General features: G+C 37.5%; 2 non-coding genes across 2 annotated transcripts; both read left to right on the top strand.

The window, feature by feature from the left end:
• The first annotated feature begins 1,073 nt into the window (after positions 1-1,073).
• On the top strand, positions 1,074-1,180 carry LOC121231248 (small nucleolar RNA R71). Its single transcript, XR_005929312.1, has one exon. It is a non-coding gene; the product is annotated as a small nucleolar RNA R71 (small nucleolar RNA).
• Positions 1,181-16,192: 15,012 nt separating this feature from the next.
• On the top strand, positions 16,193-16,299 carry LOC121231728 (small nucleolar RNA R71). Its single transcript, XR_005929783.1, has one exon. It is a non-coding gene; the product is annotated as a small nucleolar RNA R71 (small nucleolar RNA).
• The last annotated feature ends 388 nt before the right edge of the window (positions 16,300-16,687 follow it).

Here is a 16,687-nt window from a genome sequence, read left to right as displayed (position 1 = left end):
ACAGTTGAGCAGACTGCGTTTAGCTCTACATGTGATGCTTCATCCAACTTTCGCTTATTTATTAAAATCTCTTTTAAAAATTTCATTGCATTCGGCATCTACGATAGAGCTTCAATAAACGATAAGTTAATATGTAATTTTTTCAAAAGTTTAAGGAATTTACCGAATTGTTCGTCCAAGTGGTCTTTCCTTGTTGCGTTACGGTATGGGCACAAGATTTATGTTCTTCATTCACCGTTTTGTTATGACTTACCTCCCTTTTACCTTTGCTCACCACAGTTTCTTGTATCAATTCTGGCTCAGACGCAATGAATCCTTTCTTATATTGAGTACTAATTGCATTGAGGTGTTCCCTTGGGTTAGGTTCAGTATTACTTGGTAAGCTACCTTGTGGTCGTTCGGAGATTAGTTTGGATAGGTGGCCTATATGAGTTTCGAGTCCTTGGATCGATGCTTGTTGATTTTTAAGTGCTGTCTCGGTATTTTGGAAATGAGTTTCTGACACCGAGATGAATTTAGAGACCATCTCCTCAAGGTTCAGTTTCTTCTCTTGTTGATAAGGTGGCTGTTGAAAACCCTGAGGATTTTTTGGCTTTTGATTCCTTTGACCACCCCAGGAGAAATTTGGGTGGTTCCTCCAACTTGCATTATAAGTATTACTGTATGGGTTATTTTGAGATCTAAAGTTATTGTTACCCATATAGTTGACTTGTTCCTCTTAGGTTGTAGGATTAAAGGATTGATATTTTGTATGCACACGTCCTCCACTTGAGTCACACCTCATTACTGGATGTACCTACGTAGAACCAAGTAAACCATCAATCTTTTTATTGAGAAGTTCTACCTTATTTGATAGCATAGTAATTGAGTCGACATTATAAATGCCTGCTGTTTTTGTTGGCTTAGTTCTCATGACTTGCCACTGATAGTTATTTAGTGACATTTCTTCAATAAATTCATAAGCATCTTCAAGTGTTTTGTTGTTGATGGTTCCTCCAGCAGCTGCGTCAATCATCTGTCTTGTCGAGGGATTCACATCATTGTAGAACGTTTGAACTTGTAGCCATAGAGGTAACCCATGGTGAGGGCACATTCGCAATAAATCCTTGTATCTCTCCCATGCATTGTAAAGTGTTTCTAAGTCCATCAGCACAAAAGAAGAGATATCGTTACGTAACTTATCCGTTTTAGCTAGCGGAAAATATTTTAGTATAAATTTTTTGGTCATTTGTTCCTAAGTAGTGATAGACCCACGTGGTAATGAGTTCAACCACTGTTTAGCTTTGTTTCTCAGTGAAAAAGGGAATAACCAAAGGCGAATGACATTATCAGAAACACCATTAATTTTGAAAGTGTCGCAAAATTCTAGAAAATTTGCCAAGTGAGTGTTGGGATCCTCATCCTGCAAACCATCAAACTGAACAAACTGCTATTGCAAGAGTAGTAGGTCTAACTATACTTGACTCAGTTCCTATTAAAGAAGGTTTAGCGTAGTCATATATAGTACGTGGAGCAGGATTTTAATTAGCCGTAATTGCAGGAGGTAGCTAATTGCCATGGTTTTCAGCCATCTCTTTGGTTGGGGGTTGAGTATTGTCTTCTTGCTCGTTCTCAGTGTATCTTAAGCATCACCTTATTTCTCTTTGGTTTCTACGAACTGTGCAATCGATTTCTTCGTCAAAAAGTAATGGTCCCGACGGGTTTCTTCTAGTCATAAACTATAAAAACCTGCCAAGAAAAAGAAAGAGTAGGTTAATAAATAATAATAATAATAAAATTAAAGTAAATTGCAAGAAAAATAAATGGCTAAAGTAATAAAAATTGAGCGTTCCCAATATTTCAGTTCCTCGGCAACGGCGCCAAAAACTTGATCGCGAGGTTTCATGATAGGTTTTAAATATTTATAATTACTCGTTCTTGAACTAACTATTATCGCGATGTAGGCAAGTGTACCTATTGAACAGTAGTATAGTTTTAGCAAGACCGGATTGTCGAACCCAAAGGAACTAAAAGTACTAGTGATGACTGTCTTTTTATTATCTAGCATAAAAATAAAGAGGTTTTGTTTTAATTAACTAATTATCTAAACTAAGAACGCATAGAGAAAAGAATTGGGGAATTACTTTGGGGGAAAATTGATTGACTTGAGACAATACCTATGGAAAAATCCACCTAGACTTTACTTGTTATTCTGGCTCCGAATCCGACGATTTATTCATTCAACTTGTTCCGTAGAGATCCCTAAGTTATGTTATTATCCCTATTCAAGACTAATAACGTCTAATCGCTAGATTGAATAACCGATACTTTTCTCTAATTAACACTCTAGGGTTGCATTAACTCGATCTATGGATCCCCTTATTAGGTTTCACCCTAATCCGGAAAAATCTTGTCACCCTATTTCTAGGCACGTAATCAACTCCATTTAATTATGGCAAATCCTTCTCTGAATAAGAGCGTGCCTTGAATCAGTATCCTAGGATATTAAAACAAGAATTAAGAACACATAATTAAGAACAAGTTAAATATTTATCATAAGATTCAAAAAATAATAACAAGATTCGTCTTAGGTTTCATTCCCCTTAGGTATTTAGGGGTTTAATTCATAGCTAAACAAGAAAACATCTCAGAAGAATAAAGAATAAAGAACATAAAGAAAACTCAAAACTCCTGAAGGGAAATTGAGGAGAGATCTTCAGCCTTGATTATGAATTCAGCTTCCGAGATGGATCAATCGACCTTGGAGTAATTCCTTACTCCCCCTTCACCGTCTCTCTTTTTCTTCCTCCTCTAGGGTGTATTTATAGGCTTTGGAATGCCTAGAGGCTCTCAAAATTAGCTTTTTCCGAATTAGACTAAACTTGGGCTTGGCAGGGACACGCCCGTGGCACATGCCCATGTTAGATTACTTCAGGCTGTGTTCGAGCCTGCCAAATTGACACGGCCATGTGGTCTGCTCGTGTGAATTGTGCTTCGATTCTGCCAAGTTAGCATGGCCGTGTGGGCTACCCGTGTGAGGAAGTCCAGGCCGTGTTGAGTTCGTACTTTGGCCCATTTTTTCTATTTTTGGCCCGTTTCTCGTTCCTTTCGCTCTCCTATGCTCTCCTAAGTATAAAACATGAAATTAAAGCATTAGGAGCATCGAATTCACCAATTCTAATGAGGAATCATTCATAAAATGCATTAAACATGGGGTAAAAATATGTATAATTTATGGTTTATCATGGGGCTTTGATTTGGCTTGGAATAGGGAGTAAATTGCACAAGTTTCATTTTCTGAGCCTAGGGACGAAATTGGAATTTATGGAAAAGATAGGGGCAAAATGGTAATTTGAATTGAGTCCACATGAATGCTGCATGTGATAAATTGATGTCAAATTTACTTGTTAGATCTGGATATACCAAATTTGGAGCTAGAATGCGGAAAAGAGGAAAGTCGAATTAGTAGATTTTTTGTACACGAACAATCGTCGAGGTAAGTTTGTGTAACTAAATTGTGTTTATTTATATGCTTGCATTCATTGTGTTTATGTAAATTGTATAGATGTCGTAAATATGTGAAAATAGTTACATATCCGACCAAGCTCAATAAAAGAAAATGTTTGAATTAAATGATAATGCCTGATAGATGATAAAGGATAAACAATGAGAATGTTACTTATATGCTTGAAATGAATGTTGAATGTGTATATTTGAATTACAATGATGTTGTGGATGTATGAAATTATCACATGCCGATAATGCTTGAGAAAAATGTTTAAATCCCGGTTGAATAAAATGGAAAATCGATGGATATGTGATTTCCTAAAATGAATGTGGTCCTGCATTTGTTGCTAACAAGATTTAACACGGATGAGTAATCCTATTAACCTCATTACAGAAAGAATTTATCCCAGACGGGTAATCCTGATATAAGTCCTCTCAAGCTCATGTTATGGATTGGATTTAGCCCGGACAGGTAATCCAGATCAAGCTCCTTAGAGCATATAACATAAAAAAGATTTAGCCTGGAGTGGTAATCTTGTTGTATACATGTGTGGCTCGAGAGTATTCTCTCTGATATAGTACCTTATGGGTACCATTGGACATGAATTGATGGATCCTGATTCATACACCTCGAATGTATTACCTGCATATCCATTGATATTCTGAATAAATTCAACGGGTGACAATTCTAGACATGAGAACATATGAATGATAAAATGAGTTACTACATGTATCTGTCTAAAATACAAGCAAATGATGATATATGACAAATGATGTATGAAAACATAAGATGATGATATTTGTACATGGACTTTATTTTATGAATATATGTTCATTCTTGATTATAGACTTGTACACCTTGAGTGTACTAATCGTGACCTTGATATTCCGAGTAATATTAGTATAGTTCTGATATAGAATGATCTGAATTGGAGATGAATTGGTATGAAATTACACTTGTAATAATGAGATAAATTATGCATGTTGAATGAATATAGGTTGTGAAAAGCATATGTGCTTGGAATCTTGATTGTTGTTGAGCCCATATATGTTTTGATGTTATTATGGATTATAGGACTAACAAGGGTAATGAGAATGTGCGTAGGGCTTGAGGTCAAATTGATTGAATATGCTTTACATAGTTACCTCATAATAGAATGAATGGCAAGTTAAGTACCATGTTATGCGAACTTATGATACGCGTGATATTCGTGACAGGTTTTAAATATTTATAATGAATCGTTCTTGAAACTAACTATTATCACGATGAAGGCAAGTGTACCTATCGAATAGTAGTATAGTTTTAGCAAGACCAGATTGTCGAACCCAAAGGAACTAAAAGTACTAGTAATGACTGTCTTTTATTATCTAGCCTAAGAATAATGAGGTTTGTTTTAACTAACTAATTAACTAAACTAAGAATTCACAGAAAATAAAATTGGGGAATTACTTTTGGAAAAATGATTGAATTACCTAAGGAAAAATCCACCTAGACCTCACTTGTTATTTGACTCTGAATCAGACGATTTATTCATTTGACTTGATCCGTAGAAATCCCTAAGTTATATTATTGTCCCTCTTGAGACTAACAACGTCTAACCCTAGGTTGAATAATTGAAATCTCTTTCTAATTAACTCCCTCGGGTTGCATTAACTCGATATATGGATGCCCTTATTAGGTTTCACCCTAATCCGGCAAAATCTTGTCACCCTATCTCTAGGCGTGCAATCAACTCCGCTTAATTATGACAAATGTACTCTTAGACAGGGTCTATTCCTCTTCTGAATAAGAGCTTAACTTGAATCAATATCCTGGAATAGTAAAACAAGAATTAAGAACACATAATTAAGAACAAGTCAAATATTTATCATACAATTCAGATAATAATAGCAAGATCTGTCTTAGGTTTCATTCCCTTTAGGTATTTAGGGGTTTTAGTTCATAACTAAAAAGGTAAACATCTAAGAAGAATAATGAATACAAAACATAAAGAAAAACCCAAAACTCCTGAAGGGAAATTGAGGGGAGATCTTCAGTCTTGATGATGAATTCGGCTTTTGAGATGGATCGAGCAGCTTTCCTTGAGCAGTTCCCTGCTTCCTCCTCTGTGGCCACTGTCTAAGTGCCTCATTAGGTGTTTAAATAGGCTTTGGAATGCCTAAGAGCCCTCAAAATTGGCCTTTTCCGAATTGGACTAAACTTGGGCTCAGCAGGGACACGCCCATGTCACACGCCGTGTGCGATTGCTTAAGGCTCTGGTCAAAGCTGTTAAATGGGCACGGGCATGTGATCTACCCGTGTAAATCGTGCTTTAACCTTGCCAAAAGGACACGGCCGTGTAGTCTACCTGTGTGAGGAAGTCCAGGCCGTGTTGGTTTTGTACGTTGGCCCATTTTCTCTGTTTTTGGCCCGTTTCTCGTTCCTTTCACTCTCCTATGCTCACCTAAGTATAAAACATGAAATTAAGGCAGTAGAAGCATCGAATTCACCAAATTTAAGGAAAAATCATCCATAAAATGTGCTAAGCATGGGATAGAAATATGTATAAATTACGGTTTATCAAATACCCCCACACTTAAGCATTTGCTTGTCCTCAAGCAAAATCCTCAACTCATAATCAAAATAAATCCTTTTCAACTTATAATTTCTATCGATAATATCTCAAAATAATCCATAGGTAATCATACATTGAAAATTCAACTGAAAGAATATCAAAGTTTCAAACATTCCAAGTTGAGCATTTTATTATAAAAACATAAGTGTCTCCCCTCATCTAAGTAATTATCTTTGATTCAAAATATCACAGAGTTTCACATCCTCACTAAAGATTCACTCAAATCACTTGAGGTGTTTAAGTACAATAAATGAAGCACTCAATAGTCAATAATGAAAAGTCATTACATAGGCTTGCGTGAAAATCAAATCTCCACCACTATAAATTGAGATGAAAAATCAATCAAATGGTCTTTAGAGGGTTGTAACGTGGCTTTGGTTAGAGGGTGTGGTCACAAGCTGAAAAAAAGGGTTAGAATCGAGATAGAATTGAAAAATTTCCTAACTAGAAAAATGGCTAGTCATCAATTGCGTATAACAGAGCTTTTTCTCAGAATATGGAATTTGCATGTATTTTTTTTAAGAACAAGTAAAATTACAAAATAGAATAAAACATAACTAAGAAACTATTCCAACTCAAATCTCGACAAAAATAGAGATCAAATTAATTTAGGGGATTTCAACAATAATGAGTTATGGGTTAATATTGAGGGCAAATCAATGAATGGGTTGTTAGGCTCAAGGGGGTTCACTGAGGGTTAATTGTGAAGGTAGGCTTTTATGGAGTGAGTGGGTTAAACCCAAGTGCCATTATCATTTTGACATATTAAATCAAATGGTGTGGTATTGGCATCTATAATCAAGCAAGTTCTAGATTAACAATTTAATACTGACGCACTCATAATGAAAGTGAGCATGAAAGAAATAATAGACGCTCTAAAGGCTCAATATCTGACAAAAGGTATAGTTTTTTTTTATGTTTAAACTTGTGACTTCCAACTCAAAATAATACCTAAACTTGGGGAAACAACCTAAAAGTTTTTAATTCTTCAAAAATCAACTTATCATGCTTGATTTCCTAATGTCTTAAAGTTTAAACAATCAATGCATAAATGCCTATGTTTTAATTGAAAACATATCAATAAAAATCATAAATTAATTAAAATTAATTCAAATAGTGATATAAATGATTTACATGAGGGTAAGACACAATTCAGGGATTTCTACTAATGATATAAAAGACCCCCCACACTTAAGATGTACATTGCCCTCAATGTACAAAGATAGATATAATGAAAAAGATAGATTTATAATCATAAGATAGGGAGAGAAGTGAAACTTCCTGAATGATGAATGAATTCCTTGAACTGGAGTTTTGGAGGATAATCGGCGTGAGAGTGGAGGAGGACACTCTGGTGGTGGTAGAGGTTCATTAGTCCATAAGTCCTTTCCCGGGGGAGTTTTTAATTCCTATGCGAGGATGAGCTTTGGAGTTCTTTCTGACTGTGATAAAATGAGGAACTCTTTAAGAGGTATATTGAAGCATAATTACTCGTAGTGAAATGGACGAAGAATAAAAATTGAAAAAACTCAAGATAAAATAGTGTTAAAAGGAAATAAAAAATAATTTCAAAATATAGAGATAAAAATAAAAAAATAAATAATAGGTGTGTATAGAGAAATTGGGGCACACGGCCGTGGGCCACGCCCGTGTGCTCTAATCTCAGCCCATGCATTTTGTAGTTTTTGAAATTAGGTGCATTGGTGTACACGACCATGTTGCACGACCATGTCGATCTCCGTTCGCTTCTCCCACGCCCGTGTTAAATTGACAGGTTTACCCACAATTTCAAAACACGGGCGTGTTGCACGCCTGTATTATTTTGGCAGTTTCACCCACGGCCATGTTGCACGACCGTGGCTACTTATCGCATCCCGTGTTGGGGAAGAAATTTTTGCCCTATTTTCACACGGTCGTATCGCACGGCCGTGTTGCATCCCGTGGTATGTGCACGGCCTATGACACACCCGTGTGTCTGGCTGTGTGGTTTTAAAAAGCCTGTGTTCAATGATTTGGTTAGTATGTTAGATTTTAAAAACTAAAATTTAAAGAAAGTAATATTGCTAGTGCTCGGGTTGCCTCCCGAGAAGCGCTTATTTATAGTCTAAGCTCGACTTCCCTCTCTGGTGTGTGTTCATGGTGGCTCGAGGAGTTTACACTCCTCATCCCTAATTTTAATGTTATCAACGTAAAGTTTAAGACGAGTATTGTTTACCTTAAAAGTGCCAAATTTGGGATGACTTACCTCGACTGTACCAAATGGGAAAATACGAAGTACCGTAAGAGGAATTTCTTCATTCGGTTTGGTAGTGTCAATGTGAGGATCTACGACATCTAATAAAACTTTATCTCCAACCTTAAGTTGATTTGGTGAGGTATGGAGCTCGTTCTGGCATAGCTTTGGTTTATCATGTTTTCTTGGTTTAAATGTCAGCCATTCATCTAACTCCTCGATTTGTAACATTCGTTCTTCATGTGTAGATCCTTTGTTGTGGATTGAACATGGCTCATGTGTGTCCTTCGAACTTATTTCCTGCAAAATAGGTTGCAACATATGATCAGTCTTAGTAAAACAATTTGTACAATCACATTCAATTTTCGATGTATTGTTAAGGTTGCGAGCTTGAAGGGTGATTATTTTGTCTCCTACACGAAGTGTGAGTTCACCTGTGCCAATGTCAATAATTGTTCTAGCAGTTGCTAAAAAGGGCCAACCCAAAATTAAAGGAACATTACTATCCTCTTCTATGTCTAAAACAACAAAATCAACTAGGAATATAAATTTGTCAATTTTAGCGAGTACGTCTTCAATAATACCCCTAGGAAATCTTATAGTTTTATCTGCTAATTGAATGCTCATCCTAGTCTGTTTGGGTTTCCCAAGACCTAGTTGTTTAAACATTTTGTAAGGCATGATGTTAATACTAGCCCCTAAATCAGCTAATGCATTATTAACATCTAAACTACCAATTAAGCAAGGAATTGTAAAACTCCATGTATCTTTCAATTTTTTGGGTAGCTTATTCTGTAGAATAGCTGAGCAAACTATGTTTAGCTTCACACGCGAAGCCTCATCTAATTGGTACTTGATATTCGTGACAGGTTTTAAATATTTATAATGAATCGTTCTTGAAACTAACTATTATCACGATGAAGGCAAGTGTACCTATCGAACAGTAGTCTAGCTTTAGTAAGACCGGATTATCGAACCCAAAGGAACTAAAAGTACTAGTAATGATTGTCTTTTTATTATCTAGCCTAAGAATAATGGGGTTTTTTTAACTAACTAATTACCTAAACTAAGAATTCACAGAAAATAGAATTAAGGAATTACATTTGGAAAAATGATTGAATTAAGACAATAGCTAAGGAAAAATCCACCTAGACTTCACTTGTTATTTGACTCTGAATCGGACGATTTATTCTTATGACTTGTTCCGTAGAAATCCCTCAGTTATATTATTATCCCTCTTGAGACTAACAACGTCTAACCCTAGGTTGAATAATTGAAATCTCTTTCTAATTAACTCCCTAGGGTTGCATTAACTAGATCTATGGATCCCCTTATTAGGTTTCACCCCAATCCAGCAAAATCTTGTCACCCTATCTTTAGGCGCGCAATCAACACTGCTTAATTATGACAAATGTACTCTTAGATAGGGTCTATTTCTCCTCTGAATAAGAGCTTAACTTGAGTCAATATCTTGGAATATCAAGACAAGAATTAAGAACACATAATTAAGAACAAGCCAAATATTTATCATACAATTCAGATAATAATAACAAGATCTATCTTAGGTTTCATTCCCCTTAAGTATTTAGGGGTTTTAGTTCAAAACTAAAAAGGTAAACATCTTAGAAGAATAATAAGTACAAAACATAAAGAAAAACCCAAAACACCTGAAGGGAAATTGAGGGGAGATCTTTAGTCTTGATGATGAATCCGGCTTCTAAGATGGATCAATTGGATTTCCTTGATCAATTCCTTACCTCCCTCCCTGTGTGTCCTTTTTCCTCCTCCTTTAGGGTGTATTTATCGGCTATGAAATGCCTAAGAACCCTCAAAATTGGCCTTTTCTGAATTGGACTAAACTTGGGCTAGGTAGGGGCACGCCCGTGTGACACGTCTGTGTGCGATTACTTCAGGCCGTGGTCAAGCCTGTTAAATAGGCACAGGCGTGTGGTCCACCCGTGTAAGTCATGCTTCGATTTTTCCAAATTGACAGGCCCGTGTGGTCTGCCCGTGTGAGGAGGTCCAGGCCGTGTTGATTTCTTACGTTGGCCCATTTTCTCCGTTTTTGTCTCGTTTCTCATTCCTTTCACTTTCCTTTGCTCACCTAAGTATAAAATATGAAATTAAGGTATTAGGAGCATTGAATTCACCAATTTTAAGGAAAAATCATCCATAAAATGTGCTAAGCATGGATAGAAATAAGTATAAATTACGGTTTATCAAATACCCCCACACTAAAGCATTTGGTTGTCCTCAGGCAAAATCCTTAACTCATAATCAAAATAAATTCTTCTCAACTTATAATTTCTATCAATAATATCTGAAATAATCCATAGGTAATCATATATCGAAAATTCAACTGAAAGAACAAGAAAGTTTCAAACATTCCAAGTTGAGTATTTTATCCTGAAAACATAGGAGTCTCCCCTCGTCTAGGTAATTACCTTTGATTCAAAATGTCACAGAGTTTCACATCCTCAATAAAGATTCACTCAAATCACTCGAGGTGTTCAAGGAAAATAAATGAAGCACTCAATAGTCAATATTGAAAATTCATTACCATAGGCTTGCATGAAAATCAAATCTCTGCCACTATAAATTGAGATGAAACATCAATCAAAAGGTCTTTAGAGGGTTGTAACGTGGCTTTGGTTAGGGGGTGTGGTCACAAGCTGAAAGAAAAGGTTAGAATCGAGATTGAATTGAAAAATTGTCTAGCTAGAAAAATGGCTAGTCATCAATTGCGTACAACACAGTTTTTTCTCATAATATGGAATTTAACTTTTTAGCTCAGAAGATCACTACTAAAATGTATACATGTATATATATATTTAAGAACAAGTCAAATTACAAAATAGAATAAAACATAGCTAAGCTACTATTCCAACTCAAATCTCGAAAAAAATAGGGATCAAATTAATTTAGGGGATTTCAACAATAATGAGTTCTGGGTTAATATTGAGGGTACATCAATGAATGGGTTGTTAGGCTTAAAGGGGTGCATTAAGGTTAATTGTGAAGGTAGGCTTTTGTGGAGTGAGTGGGTTAAACCTAAGTGCCTTTATCATTTTGACATATCAAATCAAATGGTGTGGTCTTGACATGCATAATCAAGCAAGTTCTAGAATAACAATTCAATACTGATACACTCATAATAAAATGAGCATGAAAGAAATAATAAATGCTCTAAAGGCTCAAGATCTCATAAAAAATTATGTCTTTTTGATGTTTAAACTTGTGAATTCCAACTCAAGAAAATGTCTTTTTGATGTTTAAACTCGAGCAGGACATGGCAGTCGTGGAGAACCTTCCCAGTGGAGTTTCGAGTCTTCGAGTAATAGTGAGCTTTGGAGCTCTTTATAACTGTGATAAAATCAGGAACTCTTTTAGGAAATATATAAGGAAGAGTAAGTACTCAATATGAATTAGCCGAAATTAAAATTTGTAAATTAATAATTATAAGTCCTAATAAAAATAAGGTGAAAGAAAAATAAAAAGTAGTCGTAAAATAAAATAAAAGTAAAAACATAAAATAATAAATAAAAATTTTTAAACATCTTCATCGCTAGATAGTTCGCGAGGTGGGGGTGGCGATAAGATGTGGAAGTGTTGACAAATCTGGTGTAGTGTAGCATCAATGTGATCGAAGCACTGAAAACATTGCTGCTCGAATTGAGTTAGGCGCTTAGAGATGTCAGCGTATGAAGCCGCCGCATGAACTGGACGAGAGGGTGGTGGTGGTTGAGACGGTGGGTCCTCGTGACGTGGAGGGACATCATCAGTAATGTCCTCGAGGGCCTCCTCCTTGGTGGATTGGGTGAGACGGTACTGAGGAGAGAATGTACCATGTCGTTTCTCAATCATCCTTATACTTAGCATGCTCGAGATGCCCTATGGGGACATCTAGCCCATGAGAATGAGAAAGGATGATTGGGCTGCTAAGTTAAGGAGCCTGAAGTGCCAAGCCAATCGCGTCACACAGGGCCCGATGGAGATGACCCTCTTCCTATGTCGCTCCATCTGATGTTTAATGGCGAGGGCAATGAAATAAGCAAGGTCTATGATGTGCCCGTGCGACATACACCATAGAAAGTAGGCGTCGTGAGTGTTGACGATGCCAGTGCTCTCTCTTCTTCCTGTTAACGTGTGAGCCAAAATGGCGTGTAGGTACCTCAGATATGGAGGGAAAGTCGATGCCTTGGAGCGGCTAGGATTGTAGGAGGCAGCGCCGGGGGCGAGGGGGTTCCAACACCGTGAAGGAGAGTGATGGATGTGGCGATTGAGAGCGTGGAGTTCATTCTCCTCCATGAACTCCTCAGTGTAAAGGCCCAGTGTAGTTCCAAACTCTGAGACATTCAATTGGCGGACTAGACCACCGAGACGAAATTGGATTGTTCCCGGGTTATCAAAACGGGCCATCACGGTCTGAAGATGGAACGTTGAGAGAGTTCCATAGTGAGTTCGAGATATGTCGACTCGACAATCTCAAAGAAAAGCCCCTAAGGGTTGGTAGTGAGGAGGGCCCGAATTGCATCTACGAGTTGGACTTGTTCTAGCGCGGCCCAGTCTATACAGCGACCCACTTCCAAGGGTCGGGCCCGTAGAATCTGGAAAAGTTCTTCTTGGGGCCCGATTGGAAACTGCAGGAAAGGGTGACGAATTTTCGTGGTAGAACCCGGGGAAGATGACGCTCCCTTCCTTTTCTTCGAAGCAGGGATGGCGACTTTCTTTCCTCGTGAAGATGGCATGGTGTACTTGTAATGAAAATTGAAGTGGAATGTGAATACTTTCCATGGGGCTTACATATTAACCGATACTATAATAGCCAAAGTAAATGTGCCAAATAACCCTATGAGAATAAGTAATGGAGATATCTAATGAATAAATTTGTGTGGGGTTAATAGCATGAAACCCATAGAAATAATAACCATGAATAAATGTAGCGTAATATACTGACTAAGAAAATAAAAAAATTACCAAAACAAAACTTAAAAATATACATTTATTTACTTAACTATGAATGTGCACATAAAATAGTCAAATGGAGCATAGAAATCATGAATTGAGTAAGAACTTCAACATGGAAAAGATAATAACTACTCTAGATACAAAGTTTGAGTGAAAGAAAGATGAAAAGAACATGAAAAATGAAGACTACTATGATAAATAGCATTAGAAATCAGTAAAACAAAAGAGAAAAGAGTAAACAAACATTAGAAAGAGGAGAATAAGCATAAAAAATAGGGTTGGAAGTGGCGCACGGGCGTGTTAGGGAGGCCGTGTGGACTTGCAGCGGCTAGGGTTAGGGATTTCGGGTGAGGGAGATGATGAATAGTGAAGGGTATTTATAGATTTTGGGACACACGGCCAGGGAACACGCCCGTGTTCCCTAATTTTTTCCCGTGTGATTCGCGAATTTTGAATTTGGGCACGTCTGACAATTTCCCCACGCCCGTGTACCTTGGGCATGTTAATGTGCACGGCTGTGTCTGTCTTTGTTTGCTTCTCCCACGCCCGTGTAAGAAGGGCCATGCCCGTGATGTTTTGGCAGGTTCGCCCACAGTTGCTTGGCACGGGCGTGTCATACGCCTGTGTTAATTTGACAGGTTTGGCCACGGTTTCAAGGCACGGGCGTGTCGCACGCCCGTGGCGATTTATCGTAGCCCGTGCTAGGGAAAATCGTTGCCCTATTTCCACACGGTCCTAAGCACGCCTGTGTTCTTGGTCATGTGTTCTTTTGAAAGCCTGCGTTCCATGAGTTGGTTAGCATGTTAGATGTTAAAACTAAAATTTAAAGAAATTAATATTGCTAGTGCTCGGGTTGCCTCCCGAGAAGCACTTATTTATAGTCTAAGCCCGACTTACCTTTCCATTGAATGGTCATGGTGGTTCGAGGAGTTTATACTCCTCATTCCTACTGTGAATCTCATCAAAATAAGGTTTTAGGCGTGTATTGTTTACCTTAAAAGTGCCGAATTTGGGATGACTTACCTCGACTTACCGAATGGAAAAATGCTAACTATCGTAAAAGGAATTTCTTCAGTCAGTTTGGCAGTGTTAATTTGAGGATCTGCGGCATCTAATGACACTTTATCTCCAACCTTAAGTTGATTTGGTGAGGTATTGAGCTCAGTCTGGCGTAGTTTTGGTTTGTCGTGTGTTCTCGGTTTATGTGTCTGCCATTCATCTAGCTGCTCGATTTGTAGCCTTCATTCTTCTTGAATAAGTCCTCTACTATTGCTTGAAAATGGCTCATGTACTTCCTTCAAACTCATTTCCTGCAAAGTAGGTTGCACCATATTGTCAGTTTTAGCAGAATGGTTTAGACAATCACCTTCAATTTTTGATGTGTTGCTGGAATTGCGAGCTTGGAGGGTGATTGTTTCGTCTCCCACATGAAGTGTGAGCTCACATGTGCCAACATCAATAATCGTTCTAGCAGTTGCTAAAAAGGGCCTTCCTAAAATCAAAGGAGTGTTGCTATCCTTCTCTATGTCTAGAACAACGAAGTCAACGGGAAATATAAATTTATCGATTTTAACTAGCACATCTTCAATAATACCCGTAGGAAACCTTATAGTTTTATCTGGTAATTGAATGCTCATCCTAGTCTATTTCGGTTTCCCAAGACCTAATTGTTTAAACATCTTGTAAGGCATGACGTTAATACTAGCCCCTAAATCAGCTAATGCATTATTAACATCTAAACTACCAATTAAGCAGGGAATTGTAAAACTCCTTGGATCTTTCAATTTGTTGGGTACCTTATTCTGTAGAATAGCTGAGAAAACTGTGTTTAGCTTCACATGTGAAGCCTCGTCCAACTTCCGCTTATTTACTAAAAGCTCCTTTAAAAATTTCATTGCGTTTGGCATCTGTGATAAAGCTTCAATAAAGGATAGGTTAATATGTAATTTTTTTTAAGAGTTTAAGGAATTTACCAAATTGTTCATCTGAGCGGTCTTTCCTTGTCGCATTAGGGTATGGCACACAAGGTTTGTATTCTGTACTTACCAGTTTCTGCTTATTGTGGTCTACCTCAAATTTACCTTTGCTTATCTCAGTTTCTTTCCTTGGTTCTGGTTCAAGTGTGGCTAACCCTTCCTCATATTGACTAGTAATCACGTTGAGTTGCTCCCTTGGGTTAGATTCAGTATTACTTGGCAAGCTACCTTGTGGTCGTTCAGAAATCAACTTGGAAAGCTGTCTAATCTGAGTTTCAGGCCCTTGGATCGATGCTTGTTGATTTTTGAGTGTTGTCTCAGTATTCTAAAAATGAGTTTCTGACACCGAGATGAATTTGGTTAGCATTTCCTTAAGGTTTGGCTTCTTTTCGTGCTGGTAAGGTGGTTGTTGAAAGCCCGGAGGATGTTGTGGCCTTTGATTTCCTTGACCGCCCCATGAGAAATTCGGATGGTTCTTCCAACCTGCATTATAAGTGTTACTATATGGGTTATTTTGGGATCTAGAGTTATTGTTACCCATATATTGGACTTGTTCCTTCTCGATGCTAAGGTTGAAGGGTTGATATTCTGTGCATGCTCCTCCTCCATTCGAATCGCACCTCATCACTAGATGTACCTGAGTAGAACCACACAAACCATCAATCTTTTTATTTAAGAGTTCTACTTGGTTAGATAGCATAGTAACTGCGTCGAGGTTGAAGACACCGACTGCTTTCGTCGGCTTTGTTCTCATAACTTGCCACTGATAGTTATTCAGTGACATCTCTTCAATAAATTCGTAAGCCGCCTCAGGTGTCTTATTATTGATAGTTCCTCCAGCGGCTACATCAATCATCTGCCGAGTCGAAGGATTCAGGCCATTATGGAATGTTTAAACCTATAGCCAAAGTGGTAACCCATGGTGAGGGCACCTTCTCAAAAGGTCCTTGTATCTCTCCCATGCATTGTAAAGTGTTTCTAAATCCATCTGTACAAAAGAAGAGATATCATTACGTAATTTGGCTATTTTAGTCGGTGGAAAATATTTTAATAAAAATTTTCGGTCATTTGTTCCCAAGTAGTGATTGACCCTCGTTGTAACGAGTTCAACCACTGTTTAGCCTTATTCCTTAACAAAAAGGGAAATAACCAAAGACGTATGACAATATCAAAAATGCCATTGATTTTAAATGTATCGCAAAATTCTAGGAAATTTGCCAAGCGAGCATTGGGATCCTCGTCCTGCAAACAATCAAACTGAACAAACTGTTGTATCATTTGAATTGTGGTAGGTTTCAATTCAAAATTATTTGCAGCAATAGCAGGTCTAACTATACTTGACTCAGTTCCTGTTAAATTAGGTTTAGCATAATCATACATAGTGCGCAGAGTAGGATTCTGATTAACAG

Source organism: Gossypium hirsutum, chromosome A06 (assembly GCF_007990345.1).
Source record: "Gossypium hirsutum isolate 1008001.06 chromosome A06, Gossypium_hirsutum_v2.1, whole genome shotgun sequence".
In the NCBI taxonomy this organism is placed as follows: Eukaryota; Viridiplantae; Streptophyta; class Magnoliopsida; order Malvales; family Malvaceae; genus Gossypium; species Gossypium hirsutum.
The sequence above is the reverse complement of the archived record's forward strand: the minus strand, read 5'-3'. Positions and strand labels throughout refer to the sequence as shown.